The sequence below is a fragment of the Thermobia domestica genome, chromosome 6 (assembly GCF_964235325.1).
Source record: "Thermobia domestica chromosome 6, izTheDome1.hap1.1, whole genome shotgun sequence".
Taxonomy (NCBI): Eukaryota; Metazoa; Arthropoda; class Insecta; order Zygentoma; family Lepismatidae; genus Thermobia; species Thermobia domestica.
This window is the reverse complement of record NC_137459.1, coordinates 250,798,093-250,822,953: the sequence shown is the minus strand read 5'-3', so window position 1 is coordinate 250,822,953 and position 24,861 is coordinate 250,798,093. Positions and strand designations below refer to the sequence as shown.

The 24,861-nt window shown below is 36.6% G+C and overlaps 1 protein-coding gene across 5 annotated transcripts in view; it reads left to right on the top strand.

Annotated features, from left to right (window-relative positions):
* The window catches only part of LOC145688474 (uncharacterized), a 306,168-nt gene that overhangs the window by 8,289 nt on the left and 273,018 nt on the right, over positions 1-24,861 (top strand). Inside the window, exon 2 of one of the 5 annotated variants that reach the window (XM_081762754.1) lies at positions 18,369-18,977. The exons of the other annotated variants lie outside the window; for them this stretch is intronic. The gene's annotated coding sequence lies outside the window, so the exon portion shown is untranslated. The remainder of the gene's footprint in view (positions 1-18,368; positions 18,978-24,861) is intronic. 5 annotated transcript variants of the gene reach the window in all.

Below are 24,861 nucleotides of genomic sequence, written 5' to 3'. Positions count from 1 at the left end.
ACAGTATCTTGTATGCGGATAGAACTCTACTACTACCCTTTCACGTACTATTTGGAATTCGACAAGAAATTGAGTCTGGTAACAGTAGATGCATAAGAAGAAGACATGAAACGATAAGCTGGCGAAATAATAGTAAAATATATTGGAATTACAGTCCTAAGCGGCAATAATCTTTATATCGCGATATTTCTCTGTACGTAAGTATGAAAAGTAGTGTGCAGAAGTATTTTCATAACTTTCAGAACTTGGCACTGATTTTCAAAGTGATATATAGAGTTGAGTTGATTTTGAATTTAATGTCCCTTTCAGCAGCGAGGCTATATGAGACAGAACCTACTGATTAACGTGGAATCCGAACCACATGAGCTCTCTCCGGGAATCGAACCCGGGTCTTCCACTCCAAAGGTGCGTACGCTAACCGCTTAGCCACGGAGGAGCTCATATAGTGATCTATAGAGTGCAATAATGGATCACTAAAGGCAGGGGCGGATCCAGGGGGCGACCGCCCCCCAGAATTGAATATTTTTTATTTTAAAAATAAAACCTATCCTAAGAATTTTCACCTTTGTATTATAAACGTACAATAAAACCTATTGACTTCGAGCGACTGCCTCCCCAAACATTCAGAATGGATCCTCCCCTGACTAAAGGAAAAAATAGGAGCACGAACCATAGTGATTTCATCCATTCGTTATAGGCATATGAGTCGTTCGTTTGTATACCAGGTATATTAACAATATTTTATGTATCGTTACGTTCAGAACTGCCCGAATTTATGTTGTGTAAGTTAGTATGCAGCAGACTGAATGCATTAGGTTATCGGCACTAGTTACTACATAGCAAGGCAAGGTACCAACATCTTTTCACGTCGCAGTAAAAAGATGATACCTACATTTATAGGACTTATAATAATTTTATTGCAACAGTTAGGTTTTTCAGCCAGAGACTATCTAACCAGGGGCCGGAGAGGTCTAAGCCCCCAGTTTTTTGAGTGATAGAAATAATTGAAGCCATTACTTACATATTTTTGAAAGTTTATAGTAAACTCAAGATATATCTATCATTATCTGGGTTTTAGTTGCCCCTCCTCCAGTTTTAACCTTCTAGATTCGCCTCTGCTTCCAGCGAATTTGTTCGTAATACACCTTGTGTAATCTTCGAGAGTTGCATTCCATTTTGAGTTACTCTAGTAACCTGACCTGGAAAATGCTCACACGATTAGTTGAGCTTCAGGCAGTAATTACCAACCCTGTATGATATTCAGATTGTCTTTACTTACATCGGATCCCTGGAAACGTTTCAAACTTTACCCAACTGAATAGAAACAACTTGAAATGAGAAATGATGCGGCCTCCACATTTTGTAGAAGAATGGCGTGGAGCGTTGATCATAGCTGGTGCAAAAAGTAAACAGAGAAGATCGGCAAGGGGCTTTATTAGGACCAAATTAAACTACCGCTAATTTTACAAATTTTACAGTTTTTCTGTAATGTATTCAAAACAGTAAGTTAAGATAACGAAATATTTGCAAAAACGTATTTAGATATGTATTAGGTCCATAAATTACCATATAGCGTATATTCAAATAAAAAAGGCGAAATTTTGTCGTTGAAAAAGAAAGCTAGAAATACAAAGAGCCCCATTAACTTCAATAGCTTAGGGCCCCATCAAACCTAAATCCGGCACTGGTCACCTTCATTATTCTACTTCTGTTAGGGTGGGCGGATGGGTGGGCGAGGCCATCCATCGGGTGGGCGGTCGCCCACCCTCGCCCACCCTTAACGCCGTCCCTGCTCCAAGGGCCAACTGAAAGGTATCCGGGGCCAACTTGAAAATTTCAAATAGCAGCTTGAAGCGAGTAACATCACGTTACATAGACAAATTAATATCAAACAGCTTCTGTAAGAAAATTTTCGACATGAGACACCGTTTTCAAAATGATCGCAAAGACATGGTGACTGTGTCTAAGAAAACGTCTAGTGCCCATAGTATGAATACGGTTAGACATAAATGAAAATAACGAAAATTAAATAGAAAAACCACGGAGGCGTTCCAAGGCTCGAGAATAATACAACAGACATAAAAATATTAGAGTAAAATTGCCATAATGTATAGAGAGAAATCCAAGTCCTGCAAAATAATCTCTCCCTGCGCTCTGTATGTGAGTGGGGTGGAAAGTAAAGTGAAAGTTCAAACGAGAACTCTACTTTAATTCGTAAATTAAGGCTAACCTTACAAATAGGTATGGTGTGGTTGAAACATTTGTTTGTAAGGATGACGCTGTAGTGACTAAAAAAAGAGAAACTTTTATGCAATGGTGCTGGTTATTCAGAAAGCATTTCGGGGATATACGTACACACCGTTTCGTCCCTCAAGCTCACAATATGACATGAATGCTAATAGTTAATCAAAATGTAACTGTGGCCATCCGCGTTAATTTAGTGCACCAATTCTCTATGCATGAAGTCTGCCTTCCAAACAGCATTGGGTAGGTCAAGGGTACGCCCGAACCGTTGTCCGGTCGGACATTGCAATTTTGAAGTTAGCCCACAAGACCCCTTCAGGGAGGCCACTGGGAGCACAGGGATTACATCATTTGATATGCCCTATGATATTTACGTATTTCAATTTTGTTCCATTCATTTACCTTCCATGGTTTTCATATTACGGGTACTGGAGTTTCCGAACCATATCATGGCGGCCATTTTGAAACTGGTGCACAATATGAAACATCTTTTGGTACAGCGTTACTTAGTTTTCCAAGACCTTTCGAACGAGGTATTACTCGACCCATGTTCCCATTTGACATTTCAAAGTTACCCCCCGTTACCCCCATTTAGGGGGGAAGGGTACTTTTGGCGGAATTGGTTTTCCCCCTTAGCAATATATAACGTGTACTTGAAAAATTTCTTCTATGTTTTATCATTTTTCAGATATTTCCGTGGATTAATTAAAATGGCCCACCCTGTATATATATATATATATATATATATATATATATATATATATATATATATATATATATATATATATATATATAAATATAATTCTTATAAAAATAGATTGAATTGCTGTTTGAATTCATTATTTTGCAACCACAGATACGTTTAATTATCGCATTTAAAACACCTTAAGATAACAAAGTTAATACTTAGAATTTAGTTGAGTTTTATTTGGCTAAGGGAATTGATAATATATAATCAGCTGCAAACTGAGTCAAGTCCGGAGCGACCTTTCTTTCTCCTCCCTTTCCATTAGAATCAAAATAGGATAATAATTCAGAAATTACTTAATGTTTAAATTCGCTGTATTATGACTACCGTATGTGCAAGCTCACACCGCTAATTCTATCCCTATTTGATGTTTCACAGCGACACGACCACCTTAATATTTATAGAGCTTTTCACACATGCACGACAATTTACCGTGCCGTACTCCGCTGTCAGCTTTGGATTCAAGTGATTCTTTGTCATCCTATAGTGAATTTCTCCGGAGATATGCTTTGAAGTCTTCTTTGGCATTGCTCCATAATCACTGGGACTCTTAGTAGCATCGCAAAACTAGCAAGGCAATTTGCCGTGACGGCATGTAATCTGAAATTCCTCTAAGTGAAAGGCATCATATTGTCATTCCAGCCATCTGCCGTAAAGCCTCTCATATAGTAGGTCTATGATCTTATCCTGTTAAACTGTAGACAACTATATATACATATATAAAACTTAACAAATCTTGTGTCATTCAATCCTTTATTATATATTTCAAGAATGACGTCTTTACTTTCGTATGTACTTAACAACACGCAATATATATATATACACTATGTGATCAAAAGTATCCTTGATATTCAGATCCCTGATATCCTGGAAATACTAAGTACTTTTCAGTTCAAAAGTATTCAGTTAAAAATCTTTTGTCGTCGCGAATTCTGACCAAGGATTTGGAACTTAAAATATGTAAAACGATAATCATGCCTGTAGTACTGTATGGTTGGGAAACATGGTCGCTTATTCTGAGGGAAGAACGCAGACTGAAAGTACTTGAGAATATTTGAAAATCCGGAGGCGACTATTTAGATCCAAGAGGAACGGGAATTGGGAATGCTGAAAACTTCACAATGAGGAACTTCATAATTTATAGCATTTACCAAATATTGTTAGGGCCATCAAGTCTAGGAGGCTCAGGTGGGCAGGTCATATAGTCAGAATGGAAGCAACTAGAAACACTTTCTAATTTTTAACTCGAATTCCAATCGGAAAACAGCCATTAGGAAGACCTAGGTGCAGATCAAGGAAAATATCAAGATGGATCATGCAGAAATAGGAATACGTAGTAGAAACTGGATCCTGCTGGCTGAGGACAAAGTGAATGGAGAGCTTTTTTGAACGCGGCACTAAACCACCGGGTTCTATAGGCTATAAAGTTGGTTAGTTAGTTAAGTGTAATGCCTTTCTAGTGTGGTTTCAGAATTTGAGAGTTGCCGGTTGTTAGAAACGTAATTCCGTGCATTTTCCTTGTATTCTTTAAATAATAAATTTTGTTAGCAATACATCTATTATTCAAGTGTTTTATTTGGGAGTAGCTAAAGTTCTTATTCTTCGTTCAGTATAATTAAAAGAAATACCTTGTAGTACTTCTCACGTCATTGGTCAGGTTCCTGGTGTCTCGGCGTGCTGACACAAAGTTGGTTGGATTGAAGTTTAGTATCAAAATGAGCACCGAGTCTATATGAGACATGGACTTAAAGGTTAACAAGGGATCGGAACTACATGTTTCTCATCGGGAATTGAACCCGGATCTCCCACGCCTAGGGCACCTATATTAACCACATATCCACGATAAATTTCTATGTGCTAATATGAAGCCAACAACCATCCTGATTCTAATAAAGGCATGGGTGAATAGTTACATTAAATTCGGTGTAATAGTTTTTTGACGTAAATAAAACCAAATAAATCTAACGTACATATACCATGCGTTAGCGTTTTACGACAAAATAAAACTGTGTTTAAGTGAAATAAAATTAACTTTCGATTTTTACTTTTGAGTGACTAGAGGAGAAAAGAAACTATCGCGATCGCGAAATAAAAATGGAGTTCGAGACTTCAACGTATTTATATGTTTCATGACTCATACGCACCGAAAAATGATTCTTCATCTGTCTGTCTGTTCGTTCGTTCATGTGTTCGTCCGTTCGTCCTTCGTATATTCAACTATCCCACACCTAAAAGTAAGAGTAGATTATTGAAGGATGTAAATCAATACTGCGATTTTCTCAAAAACGAATCTAATTTGTTTATATTTCATAAATCAATTTTCCAAAAACAAACCCATCATCTGGTATAAGTCATTTTTCTGGGATATAGTCGGGAAGAGGTAGTTTACTCTTTTAGTCTTTTTTCGGACGATTTTCTCAAAAATTCGATACTGGAGATTTTGTTTATATTTCTCAAATAAATATTTCATTAATAACCTGGCTACACGTCATAACTGGTTTGTCCTGAAAAATGTACGAGGGATAGTTTATTATTGAAGTTGGCTTGTTTTCCAGAACTGTTTCTTCAACAACGACTTACGTGATTTTGTTCATATTTCATAAATAAATATGTCATTAAGAACCTGACAAGTAAACCTTACGTTTGGGTGAATCGAGTTGCTGACTGAGACACATATGAAAAAGTAGTACTAAATGTGGTCAGTATTTCAGTGAAGTTTTAGGTGCGAAGCTCCAGGGGTTTAGGAGATACAGCTACCAGAACATCACATGGAAGTACAGAATAGTCTTCATACAGTTGGAGGTAAAAACTCTGTAAGACCTCTTGTAACGACAAAAGATGAATAACAAATATATGGGTACATATTAGGACTAGGGGGAAGTCATATAGTAAGGGTATACCTGACGGCGGCCATCTTGAAATCCGCCATTTTGAATTAAGGTTAAGTTTTTAAAATAGGAATAGGGTCATGTGATACATGATTTAAGGCGCAAATTTAATCAGAAGAACAATGGTGACGTTAATTTTGATTTACGCGCAATTGGTAAAAAGTTACAGGGAAATTAAATATTGTTGCTGCATATGTATTAGTCCTTTACCCCACCTTGTAAATTTTGTGTTAATGATAATAATTAAATAAAAAGCAGATGGATAAATATTAGGTCTATGGTAAGAGTTGCCTTTATGGCGGCCATGTTCAAATCCGCCATTTTGAATCAGACAAAAGTTTTAAACAAAACGCATAACAGTGACACCTTATTAATAGCAATTTTTACCATAAATCCAACGGTATAACCATTTTTGCTTTATCATTAACCAGCACTTGTTATCGCATAAACAAGTTGCTAATTTAAGGAAAAATGACCAAAGTGGAATTGAGTCATAATTGAACTTGGGTCTTTCTTCCAGAAAAGTCCTCAATTAGTACAATCAATATGTAGTTCAGAAAAGAGTGCATGACTTGCACAAATGCTCTGCTCACAGTGAGCACACCTGACAAAGGCAATCCAGTTACACTTAACACATTTGTCGTTAACAATTCCGTCAAAGCAGTAGTCGTAAGGAGCGATCCATTTAATTTTGTGCTGGTTAATGATAAAGCAAAAATGGTTATACCGTTGGAGTTATGGTAAAATTTGCTATTAATAAGGTGTCACTGTTATGCGTTTTGTTTAAAACTTTTGTCTGATTCAAAATGGCGGATTTGAACATGGCCGCCATAAAGGCAACTCTTACCATAGACCTAATATTTATCCATCTGCTTTTTATTTAATTATTATCATTAACACAAAATTTACAAGGTGGGGTAAAGGACTAATACATATGCAGCAACAATATTTAATTTCCCTGTAACTTTTTACCAATTGCGCGTAAATCAAAATTAACGTCACCATTGTTCTTCTGATTAAATTTGCGCCTTAAATCATGTATCACATGACCCTATTCCTATTTTAAAAACTTAACCTTAATTCAAAATGGCGGATTTCAAGGTGGCCGCCGTCAGGTATACCCTTACTATATGACTTCCCCCTAGTCCTAATATGTACCCATATATTTGTTATTCATCTTTTGTCGTTACAAGAGGTCTTACAGAGCTTTTACCTCCAACTGTATGAAGACTATTCTGTACTTTCATGTGATGTTCTGGTAGCTGTATTTCCTAAACCCCTGGAGCTTCGCACCTAAAACTTCACTGAAATACTGACCACATTTAGTACTACTTTTTCATATGTGTCTCAGTCAGCAACTCGATTCACCCAAACGTAAGGTTTACTTGTGAGAATATGATGTGACTTATTTGTCCTAGAAATATATATGAGGGGTAGTGTTTTTTTGAGCGATTTTTCTCAAAATTAACTCAGACGATTTTTCTCAAAATTAACTCGGATATTGACGAAGCGTTACAAAGACATTGTGAAGCTACTTGAATCAAGAGCTAACGACCTTCAACGTAGGGGACTGCTGTGGCTGAGTAGAGCTCTCACCTCTGGTGCATGGGTTTGTGGTTTGAAACCAGATTCTACCAAGTGGGCCTTTGGTGGATAAATACTGTATGCGGGAGTTTCCTCGGGGTTTTCTCGTTTCCTTCCCCTTTCTTCATTCCATAATTTTGTTCATTACTATCATCACCATCTCTCTTAACCTCAGTGTGTAACCATAGAACGTTAAGCTCTCAACGAAGTTTCGAGAAGCACAACTTTGCAAAACAAATTGTCTCGGAATAAAAATAAAATGGCAAGCGAATGCTTGTTTGAAATTTCCAAAGCATGAACAAAGTAACATAAGCCTATTATACATCGTCATACTTTTCCAGCAAATATTGTATCAAACTCTTTTTTTGATGGCAATTTGGTCAAATAAGTTGGCTAAAACTTTCGTACCCATTATAAACGATCAAATATAAGGATAAATAAACTTGCTAATTTGTTTATATTTCTTGATTCAATTGTTAGGTTACTTAAATGTATCTGCGTAGTTTTATGGTAGCACCTGCTAGTGTAACCATAGTGAATAAGGTTGTAGAAATGAATGGAATGACTATTCACAGTTACTTCTGTCTCATTTCCCTCCTTTATTGCTATTCCCAAATAAATCTTATTTTCATGGTTCCTTTCTTGTTCAGTAAATACGTATGAACCTATATTCTATTTATTGGTCCGATGCTTAACTTTCGTCTAATTCAGTTGATTTTCGAGTAACTTTTGTAACTTTGGGGCACTGATTAAGAATAAATAGTCCGGCATAAAAATGTTAGCCTATTGTTTAGCATTGGGGAGCTAGATTTTAATCGGCCTTTTTTTTTTTTGCGATATTCTATTCACATTCTAGGTAGAGCTTTCACCTGCGGTGCTTGGGGTCTCTGATTCGATCCCAGCTCACGCCGTGTGGACTTTGTAGTGGACAAACACCGTGCTCGTGGGTTTTTATGGGGTTCTCCCGTTTCCTCCCACTTTCTTCATTCCAGCATTTCACTCACCTCTCATCATCCCCGTCTCCTTTAGCCTAACCGGCATAACCGTGCGACGTAAAACAAAGATATCATTTCCATTTCTATTATCATTCGGTTAGGTTAGGTTAATAACATTTAACTCAGATAGTATTGCCGAGCGAGCGTTAGCGAGCCGAGCTACAGACCTAATCTCGAAACTTTTTGGTACACCCTCTTTATGTATACAACATAAGAATTGAATTGAAACTTTTCTCCAAGTTCTAATGTCAAATTTTATAAACACGACTACTGACGAGAACACTTCATTGATTTACTGTTTTCTTTACTGTGAAGTTTGCAGGTCATCTGCCAGTCATTATAATTGCAACTATCAGTTTTATACAGTGTTTCTTTCAGAAATAATTCCCACGAGGATTGCATTATTGTTTGATGCTAAGATAAATTAAATTAAAATCATAAGTCAGTGTTTTGCAGGATACGTCATTTAGCAGTGTCCCATTGCATCCCTTCTCACACTTTGATATAATCACAAAATTTTCTGGCAGAAAACCTGTTTTTATAATGTACTAGTCGTTGCGCATACTACTGTGGTTCAAATCTTGCTTAACTACAAAACAGTTCTCGCCAATTTAGAGCAATGATAAAGAAAGAGCAATACATCGGACGGTACGTGGTTTTATTATTCGAAGTAATCTCTCCATGATGAAAAACTCAGCGTTCTGCAGGTCTCTCTCATTTCGGAAGAATATACCACGGCGATGGTTTTCGAGGGAATGAAACAGGTAGTAATCTATTGGTGCAAGGTCCGGTGAATAAAGTGCATGACACAGTGTATTCCAGCCAAGTTGCTAAAGGGTCTCTCGGGTCCTCTTTGCCACATGTGGCTTGACATTGTCGTGCAGGAACAACACACCTTTGCGATTTCCCAATGTCAGCTCCTTCTGCAGCAATGCACAGTGCACCCTTTGCAACTGTTGAAAGTAGAGGTCAGCAGTGACAGTCTGACCAGGTTGAATGAGCTCGTAATGCACAACTTGCCGATAATTCTATCATACAGAGAGCATACCCGTTCGTGGGTGCAGAGGTGGTCTTGAGTTTCGAGGAAGAGGGTAACGTGGCGAAAACCAACGTCTGGTACGTATAGGAGTGTCATAGAGAACTCACTTGTTTCGTCACCAGTGTGCAAATTATCTTCACCAGTGGGTGTATTAAGGTGCCGAATGAGCAAGAACTAACAACTGTCACTCGTTCCTTATTGGCTACCGACAATGTGTACCCTTGCTTAACTAGTATAACTTCCCTATCCTATGCAGGTGCAGTCTGACTGTTTCAGAGGAAACATAGAACCTTTCTGCAAGTTTATCACACGTTATACCACTGTCCTCCTCGATGGTTGCTTTCAGGACCTCGTCATTCAACACATGTGGTTGTCCACTGGGAGGTTCATCCGAAAGACTCGCACTCCCGAATATAATTTCTGGAACTAATGCCTGGCAGTGCGTTCGTTCACGGCATTCTCCCCAAATGTCTAGCATACGCAGCAACTTGATGCAGCAGCTGACAGGTCCACTTTATAGTCATACAAGAAAAAACACGTGAACAAGATTCTTCGATATTTCCATTTGTCTTCAACACTGGAGGAGCTATGACTGTTGTGTGTGTGCAACATGCTTGTATTACAGAAGGTCGATCGCTCGACAGGCACGTGCGTCATTTCGTTTCCTCTCTGTGAACGCATCATTAATGGAACGTCGAAAACGGAAAGACTTTTTTTTTTGGTTACACTGTAAGAGACTAATTTTTATATTTAACGTTTCTTTTATTTATTTATTTGAATTCCTATCAGCATGCGGTTACAAAAGTATTAGTGCTCAATTCTAAATATGGTTATAGACCTTGTCCTAATAAAAACAGCAAAACACGCTCATTTCATTTTTGAGTAATACCGAACCAGAGCAAGGAAAGATATTTCTAAGTGGTTTACATCTAAAGAATGAGTCAGAAAAAACTTGGCCAGTAACTTTGACCAAAAAAGTAGGTAAAGAAATGAAAAGAAGAAAGGTCGTTTGCATATTTTAGTTGACTATAAAGTTTAAAAAAATAAACACACAAAATATATTATAAAGAACTAATTATGGAAAAATGCTTGTACATTACTCTTAATCCGCTTCATAAGAGTTCGCACATCTTCTTCTGTTATTTGATTGGCAGCTGCAGTCCACTTGCGACGAAAAGTTTTCAAGTCAGCCGCCTTCCCTTTTGATGTTTTCAATGTTCTTTTAATGTGGGCCCAATATTTTTCAATTGGCCTAAGTTCAGGGCAATTTGGTGAATTTGCCTCTCTTCGAACTGCGACGATACCCTTTTCTTTATAACAATCAGTGGCTGCTTTAGAGTAGTGAGAGGTAGCAAGATCTGGCCAAAAGAAAACAGAGTTACTGTATGACATCACAAATGGATACAAGCGTTTTTGTAAACACTCCTTCGTATAAATTTCGCCGTTAATTGTCCCTGTTGTGATGAACGCTTTGCTTTTTTTACCGCATGAACAAATAGCTTGCCAAATCAAATATTTTTTGGGATATTTGGATGCCTTCCGTTGTTTAAATTTATCCTGCAAATCTCCCCTCTTCAGTGCCACGTACTACTCCTTTCCGGGAATTTGACTGAAATCAGCGACACAATAGGTTTCGTCGTCCATAATGCAACATCCATATTGAGTAAGGTACTGATCATAGAGTTTTCTTGCTCTGGATTTTGCCGTCACTTTTTGCTTTTCGTCTCGGTTAGGTACCTTTTGGACTTTGAAAGATCGTAAACTTTTCCTTGCTTAAATCTGTGCACTGTAGATTGGGACGCTTTGACCACACCAGCAACTGCTCTTTCCGATAAATAAGGATTTTGACGCAGCAATGCAGTAACCCTTTTCTCCAGCTTCGGTTGGCTAGTCCCCGGTTTTCTACCTGAGCCAGGTTTTCTTTCAACAGTTAAATCTTGTGCGTACTTTTTAATTACATTTTGCACAGTAGACCGAGGGTATTTTACGAGTTTGCTTAATTTATTTAAGGACATACCTGGATTTTCGAGGTATTTGTTCACAATTACTTTTCGTTTTTCTAACTGACTCATCGTTCTTTACCACAGTATGCACACTTCACAACTGACAATCTATTCGTGAGTAAGATCGACAGTCTGCCCTTGCTTATGCACAGTGCTGCCAATGTTCATCTTATATACTAGAAAATATGGAGGGAGGAAAGTGGCCAGGTTTTTTCTGACTCATTCTTTATTTTTATGGGTAAGTATCTTTTCTCCTTTAACAAACGTAGCTGAAAAGAATAACAGACTTGTCTGTAAAATTTAACAACTATGATAAGGATAGGAGTAGTCTTTTTTATGTAAAGGAATGTTAGAATAAGAAATTGAAAACTTGAATCAGTACTCCAAGTGGGGGGTATGTCATATTCCCATCCCAAGAGAATTAAGATCAACATGCTCCTACTCAGATTGCTTTCTTCTTGTTCCCTGATAACAAGGGAATATCCTTACTCTAAAATATACTGAAACTTTCTAGGATTCTCCACTTCAAGCACTAACTTGGAATAAAAAAAAAGTACTGATGGAAATAGATGTGAAAAAATACATGGAGTGAGTTATAACAGTTGCCACAACTAACACTGCTTATGTAAGCATAATGTTTCAAATTTAAGCTTCTCTTGTTTCAGAAGAATAAGAGGAAGTTTGAGGTGTGTTGACCTGCTTTGGCTCCTTATGAATATAAATATCTACAAATCAAATTCATGTTCGTAAAATGTAATAGTGGCGTTTGAAAGTGGCAGGTGCTCATTGGTTCATTCTTTACATTTATTTTTTCATGGAAACACCACACTAATTTATCAATCCGATCTACCAAACTCACAACCTTAAAGAAGCAGTTCGACTTAGAAATGCATTTTTTACAAATTATTTCTATTTGTAGAGTTGAAAATTCTAAAAGGAATGGTGTTTGTTTAATTGCGACACGTTCAGTCGTTAGCGAGTAACAGAGGAAGAAAGATTCTGTGATGACGTCACTCGTGGTCAAGCAGCGAGATCAAGCTTCCATACACAGTGTCAAGCATTTCGTTTGTGAGAGGAGTGGTGGCACGTTCTAAAGTGCGATTTCCTTTTACAGAACTCATTGCAAAGACTTAGAAATGTCATTTGCATGTAGAAAATGATAATATCTGATGGTGAGCTGCACAAAAGTTTTTATAATATTATAAAACGTAGTATTTCCTACAAAGCATAAGTTCAACGTTTCACAAAAGGAACTAAAATTTCGTAACCAATACCATGTAAATAGATGGCGGACGAGATTGCTACAACCCCTAAGTACTTTAAAAAAAATCGTTCTTCCGATTCCCAAACATAAGTATGTTCATTTTCACGTTTTGTTGCAATTTTTAACGCTGACGCTATAATTCTGTGCTTCAAGGTATGTACAGGAGCGCGACATATCAGGCAAAAATGAAATAACATCTCTAAAGTTTGTCAGAATACGAAAAACACATTACCGGTTAAATTTATTTTATTTGCATCGCTCTCTGCGGAACAACTCTCATCACCCGTTTCACCATCATTGTCACTTGATACAGAAAAATTAAACGATGAATCAATGTCCTGAGGAACACTGTCATCGTCACTTATTCCTTCTACAAGCTGGTATCTTTCAGTCACTAATTCATATTGGATAGCTTATTTCTAATGCAGTATCTTCAGAATCATGAGTGACACAGTCACTATTACCCTCTAATGCCTCGTCTTTACTACAACCGTCAATTGTGTTTTGTACGATATTTTTATTTTGGTAACTGGAGATAGAGCGGTGCTTGTTCAACGGCTCGGATCTTAAACCTTTCAATAGTGTACTTGGAACAGCATTCTTTCTCAGTTTGCGTGTAAATAATTCTTCTGGCATTAGCCAGAAGCGGATCTAGACGGTAAAAACTGGGGGCGGGGGCAGTCAGAACCCAGACTATGATAGGTATATCATGTTTACTATAAACTTTCAAAAATATCTAAATAATAGCTTAAATTATTTTTGTCACTCAAAAAACTGGGGAGATAGGAGTTCCCGGCCTCAGCCGGGGGATAGGCTCCCGGCCGCCGCTGGCATTAACTTTACTTTCTGTAAACCTGACTGCTCGAAGTCGGACTCTTCAAGATGTTTGGAACACAAGTATTTTTATTTGGTACATTTTTTCTATTGATTTTCTTGAGCCATGATTTATACCGATCTGGTGATTTCTAACGACTTGGAAACGTAAAAAAAGATACTTTATGTCCTCAGCTTTAATCGCACGAGAATTACAACCGAAAACACAGCACGTGTTAGGCATTTCTACTTCACTTTACAGACAGCACCCGCAGTATTAACACGTATTTTTTACTTCACAGGTGTTCCTTTCAGAAAAAAAATGTTCCAGGGGGGCCACACTTAGTATTCGGAGAGGCATATTATTTTCACACAGTACTATCATATTTATTATATTATAGACGTATTATTTTGGTCACCTCCGAGGGGAACTCTCAGAGCTGTGGGAGACAGTGCCCCCCTAAATACATGTCTGGAAGAAACACTGGTCCGCACAACACTACCTAATAACTGCTCTCTACTCTTTTTTATACTAGTGCTCTAGGAAAAACAACTAACAAAAACGCCCTCAAGAATTCAACACGAAGCAAGACTGCTAACAAACCCAAAATACAATCTATTAAATCCACTGCACTATTAAAGGTTTATCAGTTGCGTACAAGGGAGTGGTTGATGACTTACATTGAGTTCCTCGCGTAGCCCACGCGTGACGTCAGCATTTACGATTCATCAAAGACAAATGCCTATAGAAGCTGTCTCTTATTTTTTATTACTCTTCCTATTGCACCAAACTTATTTTTAACTCGAACTGCTCCTTTAAGTAGAACAACAAGCTTTAACAGAACGTTTGTGAAGCTCTTTTCGATACTTCTTTTCAGTGCTTGGTAAGTTTCACTTTCAACCTCAAGACATATAATGTGGATGAAATCGGTATAACTACTGTGCAGAAGACAATTGTAGTAGCTGAGAAGGAAATCAACATAGTGGGAACTGTTACATCAGGTGAACGTGGAAGATTACTAAGTGTAGCAGTAAGTGCTATTGACTAGCATGAGTGGGTACTAATGTTGATATTTCCTCGAAAGAGACAAGCCAAAATGTGATTCAATGAGAAAGGGACATCTGAAAGTATTTCAACAATTAACCCACGCAGTTGAACTTCCTTCCTAGGATTCATTATGGATTTTGTAGAAAACACACATTATGTTCTATTGGCATTATTCTCTGTTTCACATAAAAGGATAGGAAAAAGAAGAAGTTTTTTCCCCCACCACGCTCAAGTACAGGTGAATGTTGGTGTTCCGTCTTCCACCATCAGCCCCCGCACACGGAGGTATAGAATGTATTTAAATATGTCTAGGCCTAAATAATAAATTACAACTTTCATAATAACATTGAGTATTTTAAAACACTTAATGACATTTACCTGCATTAGTGAGTAAGTAGCACATGTGTCATTTTAATGGAAATTTTATTGAACAGTTGTATTGTTTATTTTCCTTCTTTTTTGGCAGTCAGGGTTATGACATAATGTTGGAATGGCAAGGGATGTCAGGATTGGTAATTGAATTGGTATTTACTGCTTTGATACATGAATTTCATAATATAAAATCGGAAACCAAGTACAATATGTATGGGTAAATTATCAGTGCGTTAAGATAATAACAATAGAACCTGAAATAATAATAATAATAATAATAATAATAATAATAATAATAATAATAATAATAATAATAATAATAATAATAATAATAATAATAATACACTTCTTGTTTCCTCTCTTATATACATGTGTTCTTACATTAAAAAGAACCAGAAGAAAAATAACCATATGTATACACACTGATAATAGTGAATAAATGCGTCTCGCCCCGGGCGCCTCAACTCAGGCAAATGCCCTGGTTTCTATTAATTATTTTTCAATGAAATCATTTTCCTACGTTTTTCTCTTCGTACGTACACCTGATGTGATGGTGGCAAAGTATATTTTTTTGTTTGTTGTTTATTAATACGCGGCGATAAATTTACGGTAAAGCATCATACATACAAGATTCATCAACATTGAAGTCTTCTGAGTTTATTAAGGGGAAAATTTGTTATGGTTGACTTAAAAAAAATACCAGATTGATTGAAGCCTGACACGAAATAGTAACTGCAGATGCTACGTAATTTGAACAGGCCCATGTCTGAGTCTGTCCTTTCAAGCAAAATTATAATATTGGAGCTTAACCATCATAGTGAATTTGACGCCCCTAAAATCCCCTAAAATTTGGCACCTTGTGTGGTTGCAATCCTCACCCGGCCCTTTCGTTGGCCTTGAGTTTAGCCAATTGATAATAGAGGAAATTGACTTTTGAATTGTTACTTGACTATTTTAATAAAAACGGAGTTGTCAACAGTCCTGACGACCGTTGAGGGGGAGGGAGAGTAACAGATGTTTGGAAATGGAATTAAATCTTTGAGTTTTACGTATCGCAGTTATGCCGGGTAGGCTAAAGGAGACTGTGATGACGAGAATGAATGAAACAGTGCAAAGAAAAAAGTAGGAGGAAACAGGAGAACTCCGAGAAAATCTGCAAAAACAGTGCTTGTCCACCACAAAGCCCACTAAGCACGAGCTGGGATCGAACCAGGGCCTTATGCCCCAGAGGTGAACGCTCTACCACGGAGCCACCACGGCCCCAACAAAAGTTTTTAGTTCTCACAGAACTCTTGTCTGGAGGTCAATGCAATTAATGGGTGCTATACATACTTGAATTTCATTATTTTCAACAGTCTATGGAGAGTTGAGTGAGAAAAGCAGGGCAGTTCATCATCGGTATTTATAGCTATCAGAATTTTATTTAACGTTGGCAATCCATTACGGGAAAAGACCTGATGTACCTTTGATCGAATTGCCGATTTCGTGAAGTCGTCATAGTTTTCCGAGAGGGGAAATACTTGTACGCGTATTTTTGGGACTTCTTAATTTATTTTCATTAAATTTAGCCTCCCGCCTACTTCTATAAACAGTTGCCTTTCCTACACTTGTCTGTTTCCCAGTCATGTCGGCGAATTCTTCAACAGTTAAATTAGGGTATTGTTCTCTTAAAGCATAGAAGATATTCAAAATGCAACGCTTCTCACCACTTCGTAACGCTGTCCCGGGCTCATGTTTTATCGCAGAACTACTGCAAGCATCATGAATTGTCGCTTCACAAAGCACTAGATACGCAATTATTTACAATTTAATATGCACTAAAATTTGTTTCAGATAATATAAACTATACAAAACATAATGGATACAGAATACAATTTAATATGCACTAATTTCACACGACACTATATATAATATAGTTACCACACACGCTAAATTCATACAATATTTGCACAGGTCGATAGTCTGCGCACTCGATACTCAGACAGCCAGAAGATTACTTCCTTGAAATTGTAAATAAAGACAGAATGTCGACAGGATTGGTTTGCTTTCTCTCCCGATTCTTAAGTGAAACAATGATGGAAATTAACTTTATAACGAACTAGCAGCGTTCACCCCGCTTCGCTGCGGTCACCCCGGAACGCAATAAACTTTGTTACTTAGATAATTTTTACTTTTTCGCTTTCAAGTGATATGATAAAAACCATAGAAGATTGCAGTAAATGTTAACATTATATCGCCTGTCATTTATGTTAACCCGCCCCGCTTCGCTGCGGTCACCCCGGAACGCAATAAACTTTGATACTTAGATAATTTTTACTTTTTCGCTTTCAAGTGATATGATAAAAACCATAGTAGATTGCAGTAAATGTTAACATTATATCGCCTGTCATTTATGTTAACCCGCCGAGTGACACGGTCATGCGGGTTGCATATAAATACGTTTATTTTTACCTTGATGAACTAACAAAGGATTTGTACGTTATGGACACTTGAATGGTCAATTATCTCAAGACACTGGTAATTGAAAATTAAAGTGATATGATAAAAACCATCTAGGGTCCAAATCCTAATAACCCCCCAAAAATGAAAGAAATTGGTTCAGCCGTATTAGCGTGATGAGGGAACAAAGGATTTGTGCGTTCTCTTTTATATATAAGATTAGTTCTTATTTCTAGAAATGCAATTTAATAAATAAATAACTTTAATACATAACTTTAATAAATAACTTTAAATAACTTTAATAATAAATAAATAACTTTAATACATAAATAGTAAAAAATACTTTTCTTAAAGACAACAATTAAAAACAGTAATTGTTTGTTATTTGGGGTTGACAGGTAAAAGCAGCAGTCAGTGCTTTCTCACCATCAGGTGCGAGCGAATTGACGTACGAATTTAGTGTGTACACGATTTTGTTTATTAGAAAAGCTTCCCTCCCTGTGAAGGTCAGCGGCTTGATTTCCCCTCCGTACTGGAGAGTGGTGGGAGGAAGGGGAGTTTCCTATCAGGTTGCCTGGAATAGATCTTAGATTTTATCAAATTATTGCTTGATAACATGAATCCCATATATCGGTGCTGATAAGCAAATGTACTAACAAAAAGTTTTCTTCTGGTGTTCTCACTCCATACACCCCACAGGTTGCAACCTCTTGACGGAGGAATAATTCCTCCTCCTTTTAACAGTTTCTTTTAAATGCTATTGACGCATGCTGGGAAGTAATGTTGGCAGAATAGATGGCACTTACGAAATTTTATATTTTATCAAAATGGCATTCTCCGTTATTGTCAACCCATCCAACATTGAGACAGATTCCAAATGACGCATACATTTCTTTAAGAGAGACCTTTCTTTCGTTTTCTTTCTTTACAGATTTCGAATTCCTGCCATCACATGTGATTGATCATGTCACCGATGAATATTATGGCTAAATGAAGGAAGTTACAGGACATGTTTTGCTAAAACCACAGACTTTTTCATCTACACTGAATTACTTCAACATGTAAAACGATCTTGGTCGCCACCGGTTAAGCACACTCAGCTTCAAGTCCCAGGGACCAAAATGAAGAAACATCAACATAAACGGCTCTCTCAGGAGAACGAAGTTTACTACTCTCAGAGCTGGAAACCTATCATACATTTCAGTAACATCCAACTACTGAAGCATACACATATACAAGCTCAAAAGAATTTTAGCTGTTGAATTTAAATAGTGTTGGTGATAGTTTATGCAACTGCAGTTCGCATCTATACAAGGCTTTTCTTCCTCGTCCGAAAGCAGCGCTAGGCATCATGTTCACTTTAATATCCTTCACCCTTTATCGAAAGCTGTAAGCGATGGGGAACGGCCTATACTAAAAAAGTTGATCCTGCGTACTGATCTTTGCAGCCACGAACTGCTCCAGATTCAAGTCCTATTCGTGGTTCAAAGCAGTGATTTATCCAGAATTTTGAACTTAGGGGGTATTAAAAAAATCTGAGGTGGGTGCAATCTTGAATTAAGTTCGTATACTCTTATCGTATTTCTAATTAGCTTTTTACTTTTTTCTTTCTTTCTTTTACGAACTTGACAGTTCGTTGATGCATTGGATTGCCTTCCTCAGCTAGAGCCAATTAGCATCGACTTTCTCATGCTTGGTGTGACATCGAGATGAAAAGGTTGACAATCGATTGATCAAACATTGTTGTGACGATCACAGCCGTGTAAAGGTTGATTTCCATTCAATCTTGCGTTATATGCTTTGCTTAAGAATTTATCTTGTCGAAGGTAAGTTGTTTTGTTCTATTGGCACTTAAAAACAAGACTTCAAAATCTTTTAAAAACTAAAATAGCAAGATTTTTAATGATGTCTTCCCGTTCTGTCTAAAGGCCCTCCAGCACTTTGTAGAAAATATTTTAAATTATCTTATCTTTAGGCAGAGCGGGAATTCCTGTTCTGCCTAATCTTTTGAGACGAGGAATTATGTCCAAGGAGGGATTTCTTCAAGAGAATTTTTCTTTTGTAATAGTAACAGATTCTGTATTTGTTTAAGTTTTTATCGTAAATTTTAGATGTTATTCTACTTGTTCTTCTCGGAAAAGTGACTAGATACAGTTATGTTATTAACAGTGTTATTCACATCTATTTCAGTAAAAATGAATGTGATTTAATAAAAGAACTACCTGCAGAGAAATAGAAAATTGATTGACTCAGTTGCAAAAAAGCCGTTTCGCATTGTAGCTTAAACGAAGATTAAACAAACTAGTATCGTTCGGTCTAGTATCAAGTCATTTCACAACAAAATTTTATTCAGTTTTCCAGTACTTCACCTCCAACATGTTAAGGCTCGCAGTCAGGGGTGGCTTTAGGATTTTAATTTTGGGTAGGACCTCTCCCTTGTGTATGGATACATAATCACATTTAATTCATTAATGACAATAGGAAATTACTTTTACAGTAGTGGTTGATGCTGTTTATTAAATAATTGTTTACCATTAATATAAAAAGTGGAAAATATATTTACTCTTTACTGTATCTTTTAGTGTTTATATATTTTTCAAAATTTTTGGGTAGTCGCGTGCCTACCTCGCCTACTCGCTAAAATCGCCACTGCTCGCAGTACATAAAAGGTGCCACAGCTCACATCCTCAATACATGTTTGGCTATATATTAAGCAAACAATGCAAAAGGATGCGTAAGACGGCCCTTATCCCCGATTAGTTGACTTTTTGATTTGATTGAAACTACAAAAGCATACAAACAAGTATTTCAATATTCATATTTGGTATTCCTGCTATTTACATTGACAATATAAATATGAAAATATAAGTATATATGATATTATTGCATATAGTATAGAATTATGTATATAAGACAAATCAGCTGATAAGGTGATACCGAAAAAGGAGTTGTGGCGTAGAACACTAACATTCTTTCTTAAGAGTCACTTTAAGCATCCTCTTGCATTGTTTACTTAGTATATGGCCAAACATGCCTTGAGGATGTGAACTGTGCCACCTTTTACGTACTATGACTCTTAGCATGTTAGAGATGAACTACTGAAAAAGTGTATAAAATCTTGATGTAAAATAATTTGATATTATACCGAATTCAGTTTATTTTATGTTCCTTTCAGTTACAATGCCAAACGTCTTTCCTACAACTAAGTCAATCAATTTTCCATTTGCCCGCAGGTATTTTAAAATAATCACATTTATCTTTATCCAGGTAGATGTGAATAACTCTGCTGATAAGGAACTGTATCCTCGTCATTTTTTCTACAAGAACAAGAAGAATAACATCTAAAATTTATGGTGAAATTTGAAGAAATAGTTACTCTTCTTACAACCTCTGTTAGAATTACCAAACCTATTATTACGAATGCAAGACAATATTCAAGAGGACAAACTCCAAGGAAAATTTAGACAAAACGGACTAAACTCAAGCGACAGAAATGCATCTAAAATATTATCTGAAATTCTTCGCTGTAAGGAAATAACATTTAAAAAAATGCTGAAAACCCAATAAAAGACGTTGAGTGGATTTGACTTTGAGTTTCACGTCCCGTCCAGCAGCGTGGCTATATGAGATCTGGACCTACTGATTAACGTGGAATCCGAACCGCATGAGCTCCCTCCGGGAATCGAACCCGGGTCTTCCACGCCAAAGGCACGTACGCTAACCGCTTAGCCACGAGTGAGCTCCCAATAAAAGACGTAAGACTATTATAGTATATACAGGGTGTTTCAGAATAACACCGACAACGTATGGGAGGTGATTCTTGACACCAAGATAAGACAAAAGTGTAGACGATCCTGGGTGCACACGTTTCCTTTCGGAGTTATAGGCTCCCGAAAACATGAAAAAATGAAATTTAAAGGCACATAGCTCGAATACTATGGGACCTACCGTAGTCGGGTCAAGACTTCACTTACGAACTAATATATGCCCTATCCAAATATGCAAGTTTCAGAATCCTATGGTACTTCCGCTACAATTTTTATGGAGGTAGTTGGAGAATACTTCAAATCACATGCCCGTAGCCAAGCTCCCTCTATAAATATTGCTTCGTGAGTACTTTAGGATTCCTAAACTTAAAAATTTAGATAGGACACATTTTAGTTCATATGTGAAGTCTTGACCCGACTACGGTAGGTCCCGTGGATTTGGAGCTATGAACCTTTGAATTTCAGTTTTTCATGTTTTCGGCAGCCTATAACTCCGAAAGGAAGCATTTGTGCACCCAGGATGGTCTATACCTTTTTTCTTATTTTGGTGTCAGGAATCACCTCCCAAGCGTTGTCGTTGTTGTTTTGAAATACCCTGTATATATTTTCTCATTTTGATCTTTGCTAAAAAGAATTTTGATCAGTATTTCAGAATTAAAATAAATGTTTATATATTACTCAAACTAAAAAAAAAAAAAAAAAAAAAAAAAAACTGATACATGCTACCACAAAAGAACCTCTTTTTAAAATCAAATAGTATCATAGTTACTTTTCGTAATTAAAATGAATGGTCTTACTGTAATACGCTAAACGTATTTCAAATGTATTAAAGGTACTAATAAATAGGAATACCCAGAATTTTTCATATGAGTATTTGTGAAAGTAATTAAAGCTAACATTTCTACGTTTTATTCAGTTTTCAGCATTTTAAAAGAAAGAAAAAAGTTATTTCCCTTGAAGAAATACAGGTTTCAGAATATATGACAATTGAAGGGAAAAATAAACATATAGGGTGTGCACTGGTACATCCAATAAATACTCCTGTGATTTTGTCCCTTGGATTTTGTCCTCGTCAGAATTTTCCTTTCATTTTGACCGCTTGAATTTAATTCCCGCCCTCGATAGTACAGCCATTTTATACATGGGTTCCGATCTACATACAAACAAGCTAGAAGTCAAGCTTTTCGATGATGCATTTCCCTAAAAATTTCCTCCTCGAATAGAATTCCCTGTCTCCAAAGATTAGGCAGAACGGGAAGATAAGATCATTTATAATATTTTCTACAAAGTCCGGGAGGGCTTTAGACAGAACGAGAATTAATCTTTTTTAAAATTGCACCCCCTTAGTTGAGGGGGTGTAAGGAATTTTTTTCCGGGAGGTGTCCGAAAATTTTAGGGGGCGCTGGGGTGTGTTAGTTTGGTGTAGATAAATCACTGGTTCAAAGTCCACGTTGGTAGTAGGACTGTCCTTCATGCAATGATTTTGTATAAACGCATAAAATACAAAAAAAAAAAAAAAAAAAAAAAAAAAAAAACTCAAACTCAAAAGTAGGGAAGGTCAAGATTCTGATAGCGATAGTAAATAATATTTTATTTGACTTACCGTTTTAAACTCCAAATCCTGAGGAAAGTGAATCGAATGTTTTAGTGGAAACAATGGGGCCATGATGTTTGTACTGAACGTAAGCCAATTTGTATATGTTGCAACTGTTGTGATACATCTTTTTATGATGTTTTAAAATGTAAGGCACGTGCATGTTATGCTATTCTCTATCAATAGCTAAGAAAGCGATTCAAACGTAGTTTTCTTAAACTGGAAGTAGTTTACAAGTACATACAATTTTTAAGTATTAAGGACGATTTTAAAGAAGAGTTTTCTTTTAACACTATTTACAGTATTATTGTAACAAAAATACTTGCTACTGTCACAATTTTGTATTGTATCCTGTACCTTCTGTCTTGGTAATGCAAAGTAAATTAATTTTAAAAAATAAGGAAGGTAACTAAATGTGTAAATATGCTACGGTAATTCAATTTACAATGAAGTCCAAAGTTGGGAAAGGTAATACTTTTAAACCGGAAGTGGTACATATATAATGTTTGTAACAAAATGAACCCTCGTTCATGTATATATTTTAAAACCAGGAAACAGTGATTGAATTCATTATTTGAAGCTCCTGTAAGGGAGGGACTAGGGGAATCGTAGTTTTTTATATATATAAATTAAAGCTTGACTTGGCAACACTGCTGATGTCTCAGTGCCTAAAAGGTATGTTTCAAAATTATATACATAATGCAATTACTGGATACAATAAGAAAGAAACTTCGAAACTGTCATTAAAATAGTGTTACTTACATACATCCAGTAATACCAATATGTGACGAGATTACGTTTCCTGCCGGAAAAAAGAAGAAGAAGAAGAAGAAGAAGAAATGCCAGTCGTGTTCGGTCGGCAGTGGGTTTTGTTATTGAACGTTGTCGATCTCGATGTATTGGACAAGGTGTTTTTCAGCAATGAAGCTTGGTTCATTCTCAGAGGCTAGTCAAGATTTAGAATTCCAGATACTGGTCCAGAACATGGTGGAACCAGTAGACCTGTATTTCTGTATTTGGATCAAAACGGCGGACACTTCCAGCATCTGTCGTACAGTTGATAATTCAATTCCTGGTGCATACCAGTGTTATCAGGTGCATGCAAGCAGTCTTGGGAAGTAACGTTTTCTAGTAACGCGTTATATTTTTTCCTAAGTAACTGTAACGGCAACGAGTTACACATTTTTAAGTAACGTACCTGGTTTGCGTTACATTTCGGATGAGTAACTACAATATATGTATGTATATTTTTTTTTGAAACAAATGTTTCTTTCTGTAACTGAATTTCTCACATGGAACATGAACTACGTATGTCAGTCAGTGGCTGACAGTCAGTCACCGACACACAAAGAAAGAGATCTTAGTGTCATTGTTTTTGGAAGATGAGTAGAGCCTCAGGGTAATAACATGAACTGATTGCAAGCACCTGGAAAATTTTGTCATAGATTTTGACAGCTCCAAATCAATACATTTAGTGAGTGAACCAGGCCCGTAGCCAGCCTCCAAATTTAGGGGGGGCTAAATGTAAATTAGGGTGGGCACACACAGAAAGAGACACAGACATTATACTATATATATATATATATATATATATATATATATATATATATATATATATATATATATATATAATGTCTGTCCCTGTGTGTGATGATGAATAATTTCTTATGCTCTTAAAACTAAAACTACAGCGTGAAGGAATTATTATTAAAATTTTCCCCTATAGCGTTAGTACAACTGTACCTGAAAGCTAGAAAACTATGTGTCTCCTTTTTATTTTATTTGTTATGGCAACAAAATATTTCTTCCGTTTTCTCATCTTCAAGGAAATAAAAAATATTTGTTAAAAAAATAGTTGGCCGAACGAACCAATCATTAAAATTTCCAAAGAATTAGTACAGGAAATACGTTTTTTTAATTTTTGATGACTGAAAAAATATTTGTGAAACTTGAAAACATCTAGAGAGTAATGAGATTTAATACTATCTTCAAAGGGATTCTACAGAGAAGGGTCTCAGAATCGTAAATCAATATTTTGAAATACATGTGGCCTAAACAAATAT